Raw genomic sequence first — 19,866 nt, forward strand, 5'->3', positions numbered from 1 at the left:
CTTTAGTCACAACCCTTATGGAAAGGTACTTGCTCGGCTCTCCCAGGATTTCGACGTCGTTTGCTCTTCTCGTTTTCAAAATAGTTTCAGGTTAATTCAGAGACTCAGCTTTTCATTTAGGTTTGTCTGTGAGACATAAACATTAACATAAAATTATCCCCTTTCAGGAGGGTGAGCTGGGGGGCATTTGGGTCTGGCGTTTTCTAATTTCAAAGACAGCTTCCTCCGCCTATCCCCGCCGCTATCTTAAAAATTTGGGTTACTTGTCCACTATTCAATCTGCATGTCGAAAAGACCAGTTGAAAAATTGAGAGCACAGTCCAGAAGCGGGGCGCTTCAGGACTGCCTGGCGATTCTATGCGCACAGAAAGCACCGCAATTCAGAGCCAAACTCTCCCTCGCTGCTCGTCCTCCTGGCACGGGCGGTCTTCCCAGGTCAGCCCCGGGGCTTATTGACTTAATGGGTTTCACCAGGGAAGCTGATGGCGTGTTTACAGATGTGGGTGCCAGGGCTGCTTCCTCCCTGGGAGAACTGCGGGTTCTGAAGGGAAGAAGAGTTGGTGCCAAGAGTGTGCGAGAGCTCGCGTCTGCCCTTTAGAGAAAGGGCGCGCTGCTTAGTGGAGAAGAAAGATTCAAAGGCACAAGTTAGCGCTGCTCGCCCGGCTCCCCCGTCACCACCACCCCCTTCGGCCACTAGAGATGTTCAAGTTGCCGGGGGAAGCGGGGGCCCGGGCGCTAAGCACCTCGGCCTCTGGGCTGCAGCTCTTTGGAGGAAAGTTTCAGCGCCTCGGAGCGCCACGCTCCGCGGCTGACTCGCGAGCGGAGCGGTGGGCCCGGGCGGCGGCGGCGCGCAGTGGACGCGGCGGGCGGAGGGTCGCGCGGCCGGCGGGCAGGGGAGGGGCTGGCGGGCGCCGGCTGGGCGCATCCGCCCGCCCCGGGCGGGCGCGGGGAAGGGGTGCCCGGGGGACCCGGCACCTCCCTGTCCTCGGGCCACGCGCCCCACCTGGGACCGTCTCGCCCTCCGCCGGCCTCTCCCTAAGCAGCCCCTCGGTCCACGTGGGCCCGCGGGCCGGGCCCGGCGCGCGGCTGCAGCGGGCGCCCCGAGGCTGGAAGCGGGCCCGCGCCTCCCCGGCCCGCGCCTCGTGCGCAGCGGGCTCTTGGCAGTGGCTTCTCTCCTTTCATTCGCTTACTTTTGCCCCCCTCGGCCACGGAGAGGGCCCGTCTCCAAAGCCCCAACACCCAAAAGTCCCAGCTCCGCGGTCCCGGCCTCCCGCGCTCCGCCCCGGCCGGCGCCCAGCCCACCCCCAGCCGGCGCCCGGGCCGCGCGAGCGAGAGGCAGCCCGCGCCCTCCCGCGCCCCGGGGAGACGGGAGCGGGACAACAATGACGAGGGGGAGCGGCGCTCGGCCTCGCCAGCGCCGGCCGCGGGGGCGCACCCCGGGAAAAGGCCAATCAGCGTTTTAACGCCCGCCCGGGTCTCCCCTTCTGACTCCCGAGTACTTTTGCTCCCTGCCACTGAGGGCTTTGGATCCCTTCGAGGCTTTCTGCACTTCACGTGGAATCCCCTGTTTCATTTGCCAGCAGCTCCGTCTGCTGAGAGGACGTACTTTGGGGACTGCCAAGAAGCAGCAGACACAACTCGGCGTTGCCAATACAGCATACGGTTTTGTTCTCTCCGCCCTCCCCACCCCCTCCTCGGCTCGCCGTCTGGGCCGGGCGGGAGGAGGCGGAGCAGGAGGTGGGGAGCGGGGTGGGGGTGGGGGGAGAGTTGGCGCAGAACAAACAAGTTCTGGGGCGCCTTGTTTACATAGCAGGTGGACCTGACGTCAGCCAGGAGGCTCCTCGGCGGACCCGCACGACGTTCAGCTTCGCGCCTCCCCCTCCCTCCAAGTTGGGGGACCTGGGGAGCTGGGTGGACGGGGGCGGCCGGCTCCTGGCCCGCCGGTTCCAAAGCACTTTTGGATCAACAGCAACAATCAACAATAACAACGCAGAGTAAAACCAAACAAACAAGTGGCCCCACAGTACTTTAGAGTCTTGGGACGCCCCCTTCCCCCACCCCGCCCCTCGGAGGAGAGGCGGCTCCGCGCGCAGCGTGTGTACAGTTTGCATTGCCAACAACACGCGCGCGCGCGGCCGGGTGCGCGCGCCCGCCAGCGCACACTCACACACACAGACACACACACAGACACACACACACACACACACACACACACACAGATCCGGGTGGGGGGAGCGGCAGCGCGAGACAGCGCGAGCCTCCGAGAAAGCGCGAGACACGCCGGCGCGTGCAGCTCCGCGGCGGCCGCTGCGCCCCGGCTCGAGCCCCGCGCGCCCGCCCGCCCGCGAGCGCCCGTCCGGGTTATTTATGCGGCGGCCGCGTCCGCCAGCTGCGGCTTCCTCCGGCCCCCCCGGGCGCGCCCCCCACTCGCGGCCGCCGCTGGCCCGACTCGCGCGTGGGTGTGTTGTTTAGGGGCTCAGGCGCGGCGCCGCGGTGCCACCTCCCGGGACGCTGCCCACGGCGCCCCCGGCCGCGGTAAGTTTCTTCACCCGCACTCCGCGCGCCGCACCCCCGCGCCCCGCCCGGGCCGGCCACCTCCACGCCGGGCCGGGCGGCCACTTCACTCCGCGCCGCGCTCCTCCCGCGGCGGCCGCAAAGTTTCGGCGCCGCCGCGCGCGCTGGGGCGGGTGTGACATGTGTCAAATTTCGGTTCGGCGGCGGGGTCGCGTGGCGGACCCCACTTCCCCACTTGTTGTTCCCTTTTTTATTTTGCTTTGCGACTGGGATGGTGGGGGGAGGCGAGAGAGGGGAGCAGGCTGTTGGCTCGCGGCTGGTCTTTAGTTTTGAATATGCAAAGTGTTGCCTCGTCCGGGGAGCCGGCGGCCGAGGAAAATGTGTGTCGAAACACCAGATGTGTGTTTGTTTACGCTTATTTTTATTGTTTGTTGTCTCTTCCTCTTCCTCCCTTCCCCCTCTCCCCCGGGAGGAGAAACTCAGTGAAAACATCTGGCGGTTGAAAGCACACACTTTATTGATCCAACTGCTGACCTTTATTGACTCAGTCGGGCAAGTGCGCGCGTCTCCGCTCTAAGTTAGGCATCCCGCGTCCTCGCCAAGTACTTCTCTGGGCACCCAGAGAGGGGAGAGGGGACCCTCGCGTTTCTCCCGGGAAGGGGCGCCCGGCCCCTGGCGACGCTTCGGGACCCTCGCGCACCCCCTGCCCGCGGGGCGCGCGAGCCGCCGGACCCGGGATCTGCCCTGCTCCGCCTCGGTCCGCTCCGGAAGGTCTCCCCACTATGGGTGGCTCTGGGGTGACCTCGCGCCTCGAAGTCCTTCTGGGAGGGCTGGTGGGAGGGGCGCAGACACCTTCCGAGAAAGGGGGGCGCTTCTCGGCGGCCTTTTACCTGCAAGTGCGCCGAGGCCCCCGGCCAGCGGAGGGCGGCCGGGCTCGCGGGGTTGACTCTGCCCGGGGCCCAGAGCCGGGCCCGACGCCGCTTCGCGCTCGCCGGGGCGCACGTGTGGAGGTGGCCGCGCGGCCTCAGCCTGGCCCTTTGGGTGGCCGCGCGCGCCGCCCGCGCGTCTTCCGCGCGCCGCTCCCAGCCCCTCGGGCCCGAACGCGCCCTGGCGCCCGGCCCCGGGGCGAGCGTGGGTGCGGACCCTCGCTGGCCCCGGAGCCGGGGTCCCCGCCGGGCAGGGAGGAAAAGTTGCGCCGCTTTCCTCAGACCTGGCTCGGCGAGGCGAGGTCGCGGGCACCTGGCGCCCGCCGTGACGCGCCCGGGGAGGAGCGGGCCGGGCACACGTGCGAGTCGGGGGCAGTTGAGAGCCGAGCCAGAGCGCCCTGGCTGGGGGACCCGCCGGCAGAGGCTGAACCCGACACCGCTGGAGAGGCTCCTTGCCATCCGGAATCCCCGAGGAACCTCTCTGTATTTGTTTATTCAGCTTTTTAACCAACAGACTTAAACCGTTGATTGGAAGGCTGCTGTCTGTAACGCGCCGAGCCCCCCCCCCACACCCCCCCCCATTCTCTCTCACCACGTGTTGCAATCCGTCAGTTTCTTGATCTTGAGGATTGCTCCTCGAGTAGTGCTTGCTCCCAGGTGGGCAGACATTGGCGACTTGAGGTGCGCAGAGTGGCCTGGGTGAGTGCTCAGAATGGGCTGGAGGGAAAAGGAGGGTGTGAAAGACCTGGGGGAGTGTGTGGGGTGTGTGCAGATAATCTCATCATGGATTCAGAAGTGCTTAAAGAGCTACCTCCCCAACTTGCCCAGAATCTACTTGGAAGAGTAATTAAGTAGGAACAGGTAAGTTGAAGGGGAGAAAGTGACGCCCTGGTGTCAAGTAGCTAAGTGGACTTTTTCCAACTGGAAGTGTTTGGATTAACTTTTCCAAAACAAAAAAGTTTGCCTTGAAGGCTCTCTCTGCTCCCTCTTTTAAACTCCAAGAGTGAGGTTAGGCAGTCGTGGAGACAGGAGGGGTGTGTTGACTAGCAAGTCTCTGTTAGAGGTCAAAGCTGAAGTAAAGATGAGCTTTCAGATATTTTCGTCTACACCTTAGCGTTGTGGCGTACCTCGGGAGATGTTTTATGTGGTCAAGGGGCCTGCTTATCTTTAATTATGAGTTACGCCTAAGTGTATTCTCAATGTACTGGCATTTTAAAATGCAGTGTTGGTGTAAGGCAGCTGAACACAATTAATTTACATTTTTGCTACATTTGCATATACGTAAATAAAGTGGCTATAACGTTTTATACACTAAGATCAGTAGTTTTATAAAATTTCACTTCAGCTTTAGAACTTTTAAGAATCCTCCTTCTTCCCACCCTCCCTTGTCTCTCTCTCCCCCTGTTGCTTCCTTTCTCCCATCCATTTTTATTACTTAACTAGACCCATATTCTGTAGTTCACTTTAGTACTTCCTTCAGAAACTATTTAATTGTTACCTGAAATTAAATCAAAGAAATGTTTGATTTTGATTGTTACTAACTTTTAAAGAGACTAGAAACTTACACATTCCTGTAGGTGAGAGAGGCCACTCAATTTAAAAAGATCATCTTCAAGTTTACTTTCAAGTCTAAAAATACAAGCAATTTAAAGGGAGTAATTTTTATCTTTCAATTTAAATCAATATAACCAATGTTTTCCTTTTTGTTCACAGATTACTAAAATGTTAATATTGTACAATAATGGATATTAGAACAGTGTAGCCAAAGGAACATCTGTTCATTATCATTGCAGTTTTGTTTCTTTGCACTGATGATAAAAAGTGTTTTTTCTTCAGAAGTAAAATAACCTCTTATAATATTCTAAAAACCTAAAATAAGGTAAAATAGTTGTATGTGGAACACCATAAATATAGAGGAAAAGGTAAACATTAAATTTGCAGATAACCTATAATGAGAACTTAGTACACAGTAATTAAAAAACAAAAACTACTTGCAGAGCTATTATAATTATACTTTATATGAAAATCATTTTATAGATTCTTTTTTGACTCATAGGACATGCAACTGTACAATGAATGTAGACAGACAAATTTAGCATGTATTTTTACTTCAAGAGAAGATCTGAGGGACATGGAGCTTAATTACATAAAAGAGACATTATTTGTAATATTTTAATGGATTTATATCTGTCTCTGCTTCATTACCCTTGTCTGTTTCTTTGTTGGCAGTCTTCTGTTAAATAGATATTAGTTGTGATACTAAGTAGTTAAGGAAAACTGCATGATGGAAGTGGTCATGAATTTTCTACCTCTCTCTGAATTTAGATCAGAAAGAGGCCATTGACATGTAAGAAGAGAATGTCACTAAATTCTCTTTACATGATTGTTGCTAGACAAATTGCAAGTCTGGGTGAATTAAGAAATAGTATCAATTCCGTACCAGTTACTGAATGCTAATTTTTGGCACACAGAGACTTTTTCCCTTTAACTTTGTAATGGATGGCAGTACTTTTAGTGATAAATGATGGATCCAAAATGTTCTAACCAATACTCAGATTCATACTGCTCTTTGATAGAAGAAAGCCTCTTTCTTAGATTAGGCCCTATGAGATCTTAAGATTTACATGACTCTTGAAAGTAACCTTATTTATGTTGCTCTTAATTCATAGAGCTCTAACAAACTTGATCAACTCTAGCTCAGAAAAATTGTTGTTTATATTTTTAAGACTTTTGAAAAAGTAACCCAGGTGCTTGAAACTTTTTTCAGATTACAGTGTTTGTGGTCTGCAGATAATCTAATGCCTAATTTCAATTTTACGTGCCACATTTTACCTCATGTTTTCTTAGTTCAACTTTTTCTTTTAATATATTTGCACTCAAATCATAACACATAGTCTTTATTAAGTAAAATAATTTAAGTTCCTTGGGGGTCCCCCCCTCAAGAGTCTTGGATCATTTTCGTTGCTTTCATATGGATTTATTCTCAATTTTCAGCTGCTTCATTTGTTTTTCAGAATCTCCAAGTGTACCCATAGCTATTTGGTGTTCTTTCTGTTAAATTTAATATCTTAACATAATTAGGAGGATTGTCTAAAAATACCATTACTTTTATTTTCAAAGCCCAACTTTGCTTTTTTTTTATTAAATTACAAAGAATTTATATATAATTGCATATTCTTTTCTATAGAATATTCATTTTCTGTAGATTTTTTTATTAAAATAAATGGTTACATTTGCTTATTTATTTTTGCTTTATCATTACCTGTGATTTATTTCTGTATATACACTTTTGCTCTTATTTCTCCATCCTGCCTCAAATTTTTCTGACAAAGAGAGTAACTTTGGTGAAATATAAAGAAATACTATGACTAAAAAGTTAATATTAGAATATTGAGATATTGGATAGAGGTGTTTTTAGAGACGATTTAGATTGGTATTCCAGACACTACTAATATTAAAATACAAAATTAAATAAATATATATATCATAACTTGTTTTCAGTAGTAATAGTCCTTTAAACTCAGAAAATTTCCTCTAAATAGATGCTTCAGTTATTTGCCATTTCCTCAAATATGGTATTAAGTGTTGTCCTAATTATTTTTAGAAGCATAATCTCAGTTTTATTACTGGAGTAATTAATAATTTCTACAGATATTTTTACCTAACAGTCATTTTATAAGCTATTCCATGCTCTTAAAATTAGGTGTACATTTTTGAAGGAGCATGTTTTAATTATTTGCAGCTTATGACTCACTTTGAATCTAATACTTTTTTATTTTATAATTGTGAATTTTGTTTACTCTCTCTAATTTGACTTGTTAATTATTCATTTTTCCAGCTTGCTCTCCATGAACAAATTTAATTTTAAAATGTTCTCAGTTTGTATAATTTCACCTGTGACTTTATTGAAAATGCATTTGCTTCATAAATCTTTGTGGGGGCCCACGTTCAGACATTTCAATTCCTCACTATTTCAAATATGAGTTCTTGGACCTATACTCTGAATTTAATTTCCCAATTAGTTGTATCATTCCCTCTTTCTGGAATCTACCAAGAATCTACACTGTACCTTCCTGTTATATTGGTAAATATGTCATACAGAACTCATGTCTTCATTCCTTTCTGGTGTGGCAACTTATTTTCATTAGCAAAAATGAACAAAATGTAAATGTTGAAAAAGCTCATTGCTGTGAAGCAAATGAATCCCCAGGGATTTAAAAGCTCTCAGCACTTTTAGTTTATTAATAATCCCAAATTTCCTTCAGTTTCTATCTTGAAAGGCTTAAAATATACCTTGTGGAAGATAGTGTTGGTTTAAAATTTAAGTTTTTTGTGTTTCTTTTAGATATCTTTCTAATAGAAGTATAGAAGATTATACCATGAGAATGTTACAAAAAAAAAAAAAAAACAGGTTAAGGAATTTAACTTTCACATCAATAAAGGATGCTACTAAGACGAAAAGCTCTTTCTATTATTCATTTATTTTCTTCTCAACTTTTGTAGTGGTGTTTTCTGTGAACATTTTTGTATGAATTTAATTTTGTATCATTTTGGTACAAATATATAGCTATAACCATCATTTTGCATCTTTTGCTCAACCTTAAGAAAAAAATAAACTTTCTTAAAGTGTATTTGAGAGGGAAAGAAAAAAAGTCAGTGGTAGACATTTCAGAAAAAGCACTTTAAAGATTTCTCACTGACAGTGAGCAGAAACTTATAGTACACTAATCCAAATAGCTTAACATCTTAGCATATGTAGACTGTCATAAAATCATCTCATTTAAAAAAAAATCCCTAACATCCTTAAGAACTATTCCTCACCATTACTTCATCCAAATTTAAGTTCCAGGATTTAGTTGATCTATATATCTGTATGTCTGCAGCTAACTCTTCACTTCCTATTTGTCTTCAATTTGTTCCCTTTCTCAGTCTTCTGAGGCAAAAAAAAAAAAAAAAAAAAGGAAAGAAAAGAAAAAAAAATGTTTTACACATTTGGTTAGTACAATCACTGCTATCAATATCATCTCTTTCTTCAACTGCTATAATAGCTACTTAGTTGATCTTCCTCCTTCTCCCTAGTCACCAACAGTTTATTCTTCACATAGCTGGATGATCTTTTAAAATTTTCTCCTGATTATTCATTCTTCCATAAACTGTGCAACAACTCCTATGTCCCTTAGAGTAAAAGATAAGGACCTTACTTAAGTCCACATTATTTGCCTCCTGTTACGTATCTGTCATTACTTCCTAATGTTTTTCTCTAATGCATTCAACTCTAGATTTACCACCTTCTTTGATATTCCCCAAAGCAGGATAAGCTGAGTCCTGCCTCAGGTACCTTCAGTAACTTTAGGTCTTTGCTCAAATGTATCCTTACAGAATCCTTCTCTGACAGTCTCATATAAAATATCAAATCCTCACTATGGCCTATCACCTTTATCACACATAGTTTTTCTTCATAGCACTATCATAAACAATTGCAATACTGTTTATTTATCCTCTGTTTCCCATTCCATGGAGTTCAGGGATTTTGCTTTGTTTTCTGTTCTACCCCAATGCTTTATTCTTGGTAGAATCTGTAAAACTAAGTGTTAAATGAAGAAATGAGTGACTCTTGGGAGGCCCAAGAAGTTACTTCCATTAATGTCATTACTTCATTTGTTTTTTCCTGCAGCTAAAATTGGCTTTCACCTTATTTTTCATCTTACCCTTATTTTAAACTAACGTATTTGAGAAAACTGTTCACTGTTACATTGGCCAACATATGGCTCTTAATTCAGGTGGATATACTTCCAGTTAAATTTTGTATATCTCTTTTGTATTTTTGACTTATGAAACAATATTAAATTTAACTTTTAAAAATTGTGAGTTGATGTTCATTTTTTGGACAACAAATAGGCATAGCATAGGTGTTTTTAATGTCTACACTATGATTACTACATGTGGGTATCACATATAGTTGACCCTGAGTAGCAGAAAATTCCCATATAATTTTTTACTCCCCTAACACTTAACTATTTAATGCCCTTGTTATCCATGGGGAGTTGTTTTCAGGATCCCCAGGGATCTCAAAATCCCAGGATGCTCAAGTCCCTTACAGTCAGCCCTCCTTATAACATATTTCTTGTTTTCACATGGTCGGATTCAACCACTTGACATAGTGTTTGGTTGAATCTGTGAATGCACACACAGTCCATAAAATGGAGGGGCCAATGGTATTCATTGGAAACAATTTATAAGTGAATTTGCCAGCTCAAGCCCGTGTTGTTCAAGTGTCACCTGTATGTTTGGAATTGTGGGGAGAGATGAAGAAAAATGGGTCAAGTAAAGAACTCTTCTGAAAACCTTTAGAGTTAGATGGATTTACTTTGCACTGGCACGTATACCATAAGTTTACAAATTCTCTTTTCTCTCCTTAGGTGTCTAACCTTAAACAGAACAGACTGAAGATTTATGTTTCACTAGAAAGTCTGTCTTCCCAAATTAAAAAATTCTCTTTAGCTTGCTCAAATTGCTTTTAGACACCTACAGCTAAGGCATGAATAAGTAATACAGCTCTTCATTTAACACTACACAAATATCTAAGTACTTTCTTTTAAACCTAATATTCTCAAGATCTCCATCTCACATAGTATGACACATACTGTATATATCTCCATCTCACATAGTATGACCATTTTAAAAGTTTGCATTAATTTGCTAAGTGATTTTATTTAAAATGTCTTGAGGATAGAGAAATGAGTTTATAATCTTTTCTATCGATAATGAAGGTGATCTCTTTCTCTACCCATTTTCTTTTTTTTTAAGATTTATTTGTTAATGTACACAAGAACTGGGGTACAGGCCAGAGGTGCAGGGGTTGAGAGGATTCACTAGAGACAGTGGGGAGCAGAACAGGTGGATCTACTGAAATACACTGCTGAGGGGAGCATCAGGTGAGATAGAAGAGGTCTGCTGCACCATGTGGGTAGCATCCTGGCAGGGATGGGGGTGCAAACTCAAGCTGCTGTGGCTGCTATTAGCTTCGTAGTGCTGAGACTTAACCCCTTGACATTGTGTTTAGATAGAGGGAGGCCTTCTATCCATTTTCTCATCATTATCTTTCCCTCTTCTCCAAAATGAATTAGTAGATCTTTCCAAAATAATTCTAATATTATACCACCACTGAATTGGAGGCCATGGAAAATTCTGAAGAAAGGCAGGGTGAGATTTTATTACATAATTATCCCTCTCTTCCATTTTGAAAAAAATACTAACCACACCTTCTGGTCTACTTCTTCTGCTCCTTAGATCTCAGTGCCCTCTTGTTGCCATCTGTCTCTTCTAAGTCCCATTGTGTTCTCCTTTCCTTGTTCCAAGTAGGGAATTTTTTTTATTAAAAGACTTCTCTGGTGGTAATAATACTGATGCATATTAAGACAAATCTATCTGGAAAGTGCAATTATTACCCCAAATAGTAAAATAGCCATCTTGGTCTACTATGCAGAATCCCATAACTCTTAATTGCTAGGAGGCCTGAAATCTGGTGTGGTTTGTTTAGTAGTTGGTTTGAGCAAGCCTTATGTGTGCTATTGCTTGGGTCATTGTCTCCAAAATTAAAAAGAGAGTGGCTTAACTTTTAGGTTACTTTCAACTGAAACATTTTATGAAATACATAGAAACAAGTTTGAAACTATGAATATGTTCTCTCCTTACTATGATGAATGCACATATAACAAAGAATGGCAGAAAAAGATACTTCCTAAAATAAAAACAACAGAAATTCACATAATAATTACCACAAGTAACTGCTTAGGAAGCTAAGGGAGTACAATTGAAATTTAGGAGATTTTATGTTCAGTTGTCTTAGCCTACTAAGTATGTTTATATCACTTGCCCCCTTCTTAGTCTGGAATGAACCCTCCATTTATTTAAACAGAATGCTGAAACAAGGAGAGGATAAAGTATAGTGCATGCGGTATGGATAATGTTAGGGTTAAGAAGAAATATGAATGGCCACCTGATATTTTCTTCCTGAAATACCTATCATTAACATTCCACAAATACTAATTTATTCACAATATTGCTTTGGTCCCTATGCCCATTCATGAATTTGCTTTTGATGGCACGGATCCAGAAATAAAATGTGGATTTGGATAAACTGCTTGATAAACTTTGTCTTTTTTTAAGATTTATTTATTTATGCATAGAAGAACTGGGGTATAGGCTAGAGGTGCTGGGCTGAGAGGATTCACCAGGGACAGAGTGGTGGGAAGAATAGGCAGATTGACTGAAATGCACTGCTGAGGGGAGCAGCGGGTGAGACAGGAGAGGTCTGCTGTGCCAGGTGGGTTAGCTCCCTGGCCAGGGATTGAACTTGTGCTTCAGTGGGTAAAGATAGCTTCATAGTGCTGCGACTTAACCCCTTGCGCAACCAGATTATGGACTGCATACTCAAAAACATAAATTTTTAGAATACAGATAAAATGTTGGGCTGCCAACTGATCCAGTCTATGCATTCTGCTACATTAGATGAAAATCCAACCCCCCAACCTATGTATACAATTTATATATTTGCTGTGGTATACAATCATTTATTTATTTTTGAAGATTTATTTATTTATGCATACAAAATCTGGTGTACAGGCCAGAGATGCCTGCAGGGCCGGGGGGCGGGAGTGAATCCTCTGGATTCACCAGAGGGAGTGGGGAGCAGAAGGCCAACTGACTGAAATACACTGCTGAGGGGAGTAGTGGGGGAGACAGGAGAGGTCTGCTTTGCCATGTGGGGTGCTCTGATGGGGGTGGCTGATGGGGATCAAACTGTGCTGCAGAGTCTGTGGATTGGGGATTGCTTCATAGTGTGGTGCTTAACCCCTTGTGCCACCAGGGAGGCCCTGTAGTTGATATTTTTGCTGTATTTGGGCTTAAAGGTAGTGGCACATAGGATATTTTGCCTCAAACCCCTTGAGACATCTTTTTTTTTTTTCACTTGGGAACTGCTAAAATATTTTATTTATTTTTTGTATACTACCAAGTTTATTTGCAGGTAAACAGTATAACAGTATAACATTTAGAAAACATATTTAATACAATCAAGTCTGCATTGCCCTCACAAACTGGGGGGCCAAGGGAGGCCACCTAGTCCTTCCAACAGTTATAAACAGTTCTGGATAATGAGTTTATGAAAAACACTTTTTCTTCCTTCAGCAAACAAAATTATTTATGAAGCTGTACAGTTCAGCAATAGGGAGTAAAAGGAAAAAAATTACCTCAAGGAAAGCAACAGCTCCTTTCCTGGTGGGATCCGTAAAAAATTTTAGAGCCTCATGTTTGCCATTCCTTACTGCTTTACTGCCCTATCTCAACTGACCCCATCTCAAATGCCAAGTGTATAGAGCACATCAAATGTGTCCCTCCCTTCCCCATGCAAAGTATGATACTTTCCCCTATTTTTGATTGCTTTCCATGAGGCAGTTAGCCCACCTTGAAGACAAACTGGGGAGCAACAACAGAAATTTTTTCTTAGAAGCTAGGGTATTTATAAATTGTTTGATAAATTAGTTTTAATAGTGTTTCATATTTTATATCAATATAAATATATTTTCTATAACTATAAAATATTATATATAAATATGTAAATATATTTTATATAAATATGGAATATTTTACATTTGATATTTATAGTGTTTTATAATTTTAGGATTTTTTAAGATTTATTTATTTATTTATACAAGCACTGGGTACAGTCAGAAGTGCGGGAGGGTGAAAGAATTCACCAGAGCCAGAGCAGGGAACAGAACAGGCAGACTGATGAAATACACTGCTGAGGGGAGCAGCGGGCAAGATAGGAGAGGTCTGTCGCGCCATGTGGGACCCTCACTGGCCAGCCGGGGATTGAACCGGTGCTGCAGAGGCTGCGGGCAGTTTCGCAGCCCAGTGCTCAACCACTGCACCACCAGGGGAGGCCCTATAATTTTCGTTATAATAGTTTTGTAAGCTTGCCAACAATCGTATTTTAATACATTCTACCTTGTTATATGTTATAAAGAATGCATGTTCATGTTACTAGATCTAAAGTTCAGTTGACAGTCAAGCTTTGTGTTGTTCCAAATAAAATAATTTAAATCCATATTTTCTTGAACCGTTTGTGATAATCCTTTGCTTCCAGGAGTGAGCTTTTAAGTTGCCCTCTTATCAGTTCTAATTCTCTGCATTTTGTAAGTTTTCATAACATCACTGTAGCCCTATGTGTGTATTTCACAAACAGAAAAGGCAGTGAAATTTGTTATTTCTAATTGGTATTTTACATGTCTATTTTCTTTGCTATTCCCCTAATTGTGTTCTGAAAATATCTCATTCCCACTGGGCTGAAACAATGCCAAATTCTAAAATATGCTAAGTACATGTTGACTCATATTTTTACATTAAATAGTATAGTGATTTTAAGGGCTTTTTTATTTTGTGAGATAACTTGCTTTTCTAGCTCAATAAGATCAAATTTGAAGTGCAAATGTACAATAATAAAGTTATAATAAGCTATGAATACATAAATAATAAAAATGTATACTGTTTTTAATTAGAATTATAGTCCTATTAGAGGATATTCTAAAAATAGAATGAATAACTATTTTTTCATGTTAACTAGTCATAACTGAAAATGCGTTTGATTATTTCAGTAGAGCTATTTGACATTTCATTTCATTTTAAAATAAGTTACTGTTTACTATGTTGTAGAAATGATCCTGATAATTTGCTTACAATATTTAGTTATACATGTTTTCCATTTTTTCAGTAAAGATATTTTAGACAGTGAAATCCTCCCCATTTTATTGTAAAAGTTCTGTGTATTTTGACAGGCATATATAGCTGTGTAATCACCAAAACAATTAAGATGTACCCTCCCAAAACTTCCCAGAGTCCACAAACTATTTATTCAACCCCTTCTCCTTACTCTCCAATGTCAGGTAACCTTTGATATGTTTTCTGTTCCAATAGTTTTTTTTTTTTAATAAGATTTATTTATTTATTTATTTATTTTAAAGATTTATTTCTTTATACAAGCACTGGGTACAGTCAGAAGCACGGGAGGGTAAGAGAATTCACCAGAGCCAGAGCAGGGAACAGAACATGCAGACTGACGAAGTACACTGCTGAGGGAAACAGTGGGCACATCAGGAGAGGTCTGTGCGCTATGTGGGACCCTAACCGGCTGTCAGATGATTGAACTGGTGCTGCAGAGGCTGCAGGCAGCTTCGCAGCCCAGCGCTCAACCACTGCACCACCAGGGAGGGGAGGCCCTTTTCCAGTAGTTTTTTCTTTCAAATCTATCCCTATAAATAGAAACATACACTGTGTAGGCTTTGGGGTCAGGCTTATTTCACTAGACATGATGCCTTTGAAATTCATCTATATTGTTGTCTTTATCATTTTTGTCTTTGCATGCTGTGGTTGCTTGCCATAATTTCATTTGAGTTTGGAATTCTTTGATTTTTTTCCATTTAAATATATTTTTATATAACCTGAAATTTTGTTTTGACTTATAAACAGTTGTTTAGCATAAAAACAAGATGAGGGCCTCCCCGGTTGCGCAGCGGTTGAGTGCTGGGTTGTGAAGCTGCCCGCAGCCTCTACAGCAGTGCTTCGATCCCGGGCTGCTTCCCGGCCACCAGAGGAGGGTCCCACATGGCGTACACTGCTCCCCTCAGCAGTGTGCTTCCGTCCTTCTGCCTGCTCTGCTCCCCGCTCTGGCTCTGGTGAATTCTCTCACCCTCCCGCCCTTCTGACTGTACCCAGTGCTTGTATAAATAAATAAAAATAAATCTTAAAAAAAAAGATTAAAAAAATAAAAACAAGATGAGACTTTACTGATTAATCATTTCTAAGAATTAACCTGGGGTCTTTACCATAGTTCTGTATTTCCAATCTCACTGCAATCCCGTTCTCTCTCCTGCTCTCATACTTGCTTTCCTTGTTTCCATAGGCATTTTCTGTTCATGTCTTTACACTTTGTCATGTTTTCAGAAGCTATAATACCATTCAGGTAACTAGTTCTTAAAGGCGAGAATAACTCATTACCCATTGTTTAATAATCTTCATTCACTTATTTCTTCATGCTTCCATCACTGATCATCCTTCAATTTCTGTAAATGGCAAAATAAATAAGAAGGATCCAAGAATCCCAGATCTGAAAGAAGCATTTTAGAACATGAAATTGATTTTCAATCTCTCTTCCAACCGATTTGGGAGATGAGGCTGGGGCTTGTTTCCAGGAGATTCCATCAAATTGCCTATAACCTGAAGTGTATGGAAAAAGGAATAACCAGAGAGACAGATAAGTCAGGTGGACTGCTAAAAACATTTTGTCAGTTAAAAGGTATAGGTGGGCTGAAATGGAATGGAAACCAGGGAGGCAAGACAGGAGTGAAAATAGGTAAGAAATATGTGTAACTTTCTGTGGGTTGACATTTTTACAGATACATGTGCATGTAAAAGACATCTGAGTGTGAAGGAGACAATCCCAATTACCATAGTCCTGACTACTGGCTTTAGAAAATTTCCATGAATCAAGAACTTGTTATCTTAACATCCACCATTTAAATTTGATAGAAAAGTTCTTCCTTACATTGGATTGAAATCAGTTAATTAGTCATTATCTCTAACTCTGCCCTTTGGATTCACATGGAATATTTCACCTAGAAAACTTTGCAGATGTTTGAAAAGTTTTTATCCTCAGTAAATCTTTTCTTTCTCAGGCTGAAGAAATTAAACTTCTTCAGATATTCTTAATATGCTAGAGGGATTCATTTCACCCTTCACAGTTCTATCTACTTTTCTCTGTGTATGTTTCTGTTTTCCAAAATTACTCTTTAAAAATGCTTGCAGAGCTAAAATACTGCATCATAAGTGTGGTCTATCTAACAGAGAACACATTAAAAAACTTATCTGCATGTCTTTCTAAACTAATAGCAAATTCATTTTGGTTATGTTACATTGTTACTGGATTTAATTCATTTTATATCAGCTACAATCACTATGCAATATGAGTGGTTTGTTTTTAAAATAGGATTATGCCTGCATATTGTAAAACTATAATTCATTTTATGTTTTAATATATAATTTGAATAATTCATTTAAAAATAATATTTGCATGCAGTTAAATTTGATTTTTAAGTTATTTAGCACGTCAATATTTTTTAAGCATCTGTGTTAGCAATCATGTCATCCATAATTTTGTTTAATATACTTCTATAGCTCCATTCAATTATAAATGAAAATACTGAGCAAAGTAGGGGTAAGAATAGAGCCTTTTCTAATCTAGTGAAGATGAATTTTTTGACTTATCATCATTAATCCTTTGAATGTGATTATTTACCTACCTATATACATTTGAAATTAATCATAATTAATATTATATTAGTAGCTGGCATTCATTGAATAGTTACTTAAAGTAGGTACTTTTCTAAGCAATTCATGTGTATTAATTTAATTTTCATAATACCATTATAAGGAGGTACTATTTCTCCATTTTATGAGTGGAAAAATGAAGTCACAGGTTTCTAGAACTGTGAAGGCTGAGATTTTACCTTCTGTGCACATTAACAAATTAGGCAGCCACTGTTTTGTGGGTGCTTGTGGAAGACACAAAATGACTGGATCAGACAAAGGACTTTATTACCTATAGTACAGTAAACAGATTGAGCTTCATGTTTGTTTTGGCTACTTTGTCCCCCAAGGCCCACAAGGTCTCTCTAGAGTGGCTCAGGTTGACCAGGCCCTCTGAGTGAGTTGTATCACTGATGAGGAACTGTAAGTTTAGGAACTCCAAGGTTTTATAATGGACTATGAAGAAAGTTGCCCTTTGTTCCATGAGAAAACAGTCCAGAGAAATGGCTACCAAATATGAAAGAGGAGCAAGTTTTCTGTTTGTTTTAAGGTGAAAGGATTCTAGTAAATGAAGATTAGTGACCTTGACACTATTCCCCAATGAAATTCTAGTATGGATTATAAAACACATGGCTTATGAGCACTTGTTTTTAAAAACCAATCATGGATCTGTTAAAAAATAAGCTAAGGGGTCTCCCTGGTGGGGCTCAGGGGTTAGTCTTTTGAATTGTATTCAACAGTTAAAAAAGAAGTGAAAGCTATTCTTATATATCATGGACCATCAATTTACCAGGCTCAGGGCAAAACAGAAGCATCAGGACAGACAGGTAAATGAGTCTTGGAGTATCACAATTAGCACAGGCTACTTTAACCATCAGTCAAAGCTTTGGAACAACCCAGGGATTTTTAACATATTCTCTGGTAAATAAGGGTTGGGATAGGTCAGAGTACTAGGGTACAATTTGATGAATGAAGGATTTTGCTAGAAGGGAAAATTTGAAAACTTATCACATCAGGAGTGTCAGTCAGAATGGCAACTTAGAGTTGTTTCTATGCCTTTTGTAAAGAGATTCTCCTATATTTACTTATGGTGGTTCTTTAGCAAGTTTTTTTCTTTAATGTATTCTGGTATTTATATATTTTAAAAATAACTGAAATTGGCCTTGAGGAGTCTGTCTAGGGCAGTGTTTCTGTTCTTCTTTTGATGTAAACTTTATAGATGACACAAAACTAACTGGGGGAACTGGAAGGATGGATGGAAAGAACTGAAAATGAGGAATAGTAAAGTTTTTTTCTCAATATGTTTTTCTTTCTTGCTGTGTGCAAACTGTTTTTGACTCTTTGAAAAAAAAATCTCCAGAATACACATCTTTATTTTTGACAAGAGCACTGATTTCAGTTAATATTTGTTACTTTATTATATGGAAAAGTCCTAAATTCAGCTTCATTTTCTGCTTTTTCTTAATTTTAATCTGTTGTACTTCCACTAGTCAACATTTTGAATAAGCAGTTTGTAATTTTTGATTTACAACTATCCGTAATACCTATTCCTGCCACCATCTCCTTTTGAATTTATTTTGAATTTTTCTTGTTTCCTTTGACCTAAAGGAACTTATGTGTACTCTATTATCATTTTAAGGATCAGATAAAACACAATTCTATCATATTTGCATTCCCTCAGAATTATATGAATCTTATATTTCTGAGTTTTAAAAAATTTTGGTTCACTGAGGTGCTTGACATTGGGTTGAATGAAAGCCCACTTTGTGGTGTCATACATACATGATACTTTTCCAAAGTCATGGTCAGAATCAATTTCAGAAAGGAGGTTTTAAAATAAAGCATAAAAAATACAAGCAGATCACTTTTAGACTTAAGACAACAATAAATGAAATATTTATGAGTCAGAGCTTGGCTGTATGAGAAAATACAGACAAGCCTGTGGTTTCATTACATTACTTACAGTATTTGTGTGACCTAAAAAACCAAAAAGTGCAAAAAGACCTAATGCAATCAGGTGTGGGGGCTGCTGAGATAGGCATAGATAATGACTATTATGATCTTCGTCAGAGTGAAGTTCTCTCTTTGCTTTTTTGAAAATGTTAGTGGAGGATGAAGAAATGCAAATAGAGGTAAAAAATATTTTTTGGCCTTATGGAATATGTAGATTTAAGAAAAAAATAATTGAAAAATGTTTTCTATGCATATTTGTGATATTTATTTCCATAGCTATATTATTACTTTTCTGTTTTTTCTAAAAGAACATTTAGTTATTCTAACTAGTTATTGACTAATTTAAATTACAATATGTGGTGGTGAAAGTTATATTCAGTGTGTTTTTGATGTGGCAGTTGAATTTCCCCATACATAGTGCCTAAGTATTTTATGACAATTTAAACTAAATATAGTTTTACTTGAAGAACTCATATGTTATTGCTCAAAAATAAAGTTATTCAAATAATGAGTTTTAATAAGTTTTAATAGAAATTTAAAATGTTGTGGATGATGCTGTTGAGGAAATATCTTATAGATAAAATGTAAATAAGTGAAAAAAAATTTGATGATTTTGCTACACACAAGAAATTTGCCGTTAGCCACAAGGATGGAATTGGAGGGGATTATGCTAAGTGAAGTAAGTCAAAAGGGCAAAGGCATACACTTCCTTATTATTTTGCTCATATATGAAATAGAAAGAAATAAAACAAAGTAACAAAACCAAACTAAAACAAACTCTAGTAATCTGATTGCAGAATTGAAACTACCAGCAGAAGGGAAGTGAAGGGAGGGACCCAGTAGACTATGTTGGAGGATTATTGGTACATTGATGATGGGTATGGTGTGTTAATGTAATTTGAAGATATATGAACCTATATCCTTAAGTCACATACAGTTTTGTAAACCAATATTACCACAATAAAAATAATGCTATTAAAAAGAGAGTGACTAGGGAGAAACTGTTAAAATGTTGATTTTCAGGTCCAGCCTAAATTATTCTGATCTGATTATTACTAGCTCTGGAGAGCGACCACAAATCTGTATTTTTTAGAGAATATCCTTCATG

General features: G+C 41.1%; 1 protein-coding gene across 2 annotated transcripts in view; it reads left to right on the plus strand.

The window, feature by feature from the left end:
• FOXP2 (forkhead box P2) overlaps nucleotides 1-19,866 on the plus strand; it is a 1,127,785-nt gene that overhangs the window by 637,817 nt on the left and 470,102 nt on the right. Inside the window, exon 1 of one of the 2 annotated variants that reach the window (XM_054692569.1) lies at nucleotides 2,498-2,535. The exons of the other annotated variant lie outside the window; for it this stretch is intronic. The gene's annotated coding sequence lies outside the window, so the exon portion shown is untranslated. Of the gene's footprint in view, nucleotides 1-2,497; nucleotides 2,536-19,866 lie in introns of those variants that run through there. 2 annotated transcript variants of the gene reach the window in all.

This window comes from Talpa occidentalis, unplaced genomic scaffold (assembly GCF_014898055.3).
Source record: "Talpa occidentalis isolate TD23 unplaced genomic scaffold, MPIMG_talOcc4v2.1, whole genome shotgun sequence".
NCBI classification, from domain to species: Eukaryota; Metazoa; Chordata; class Mammalia; order Eulipotyphla; family Talpidae; genus Talpa; species Talpa occidentalis.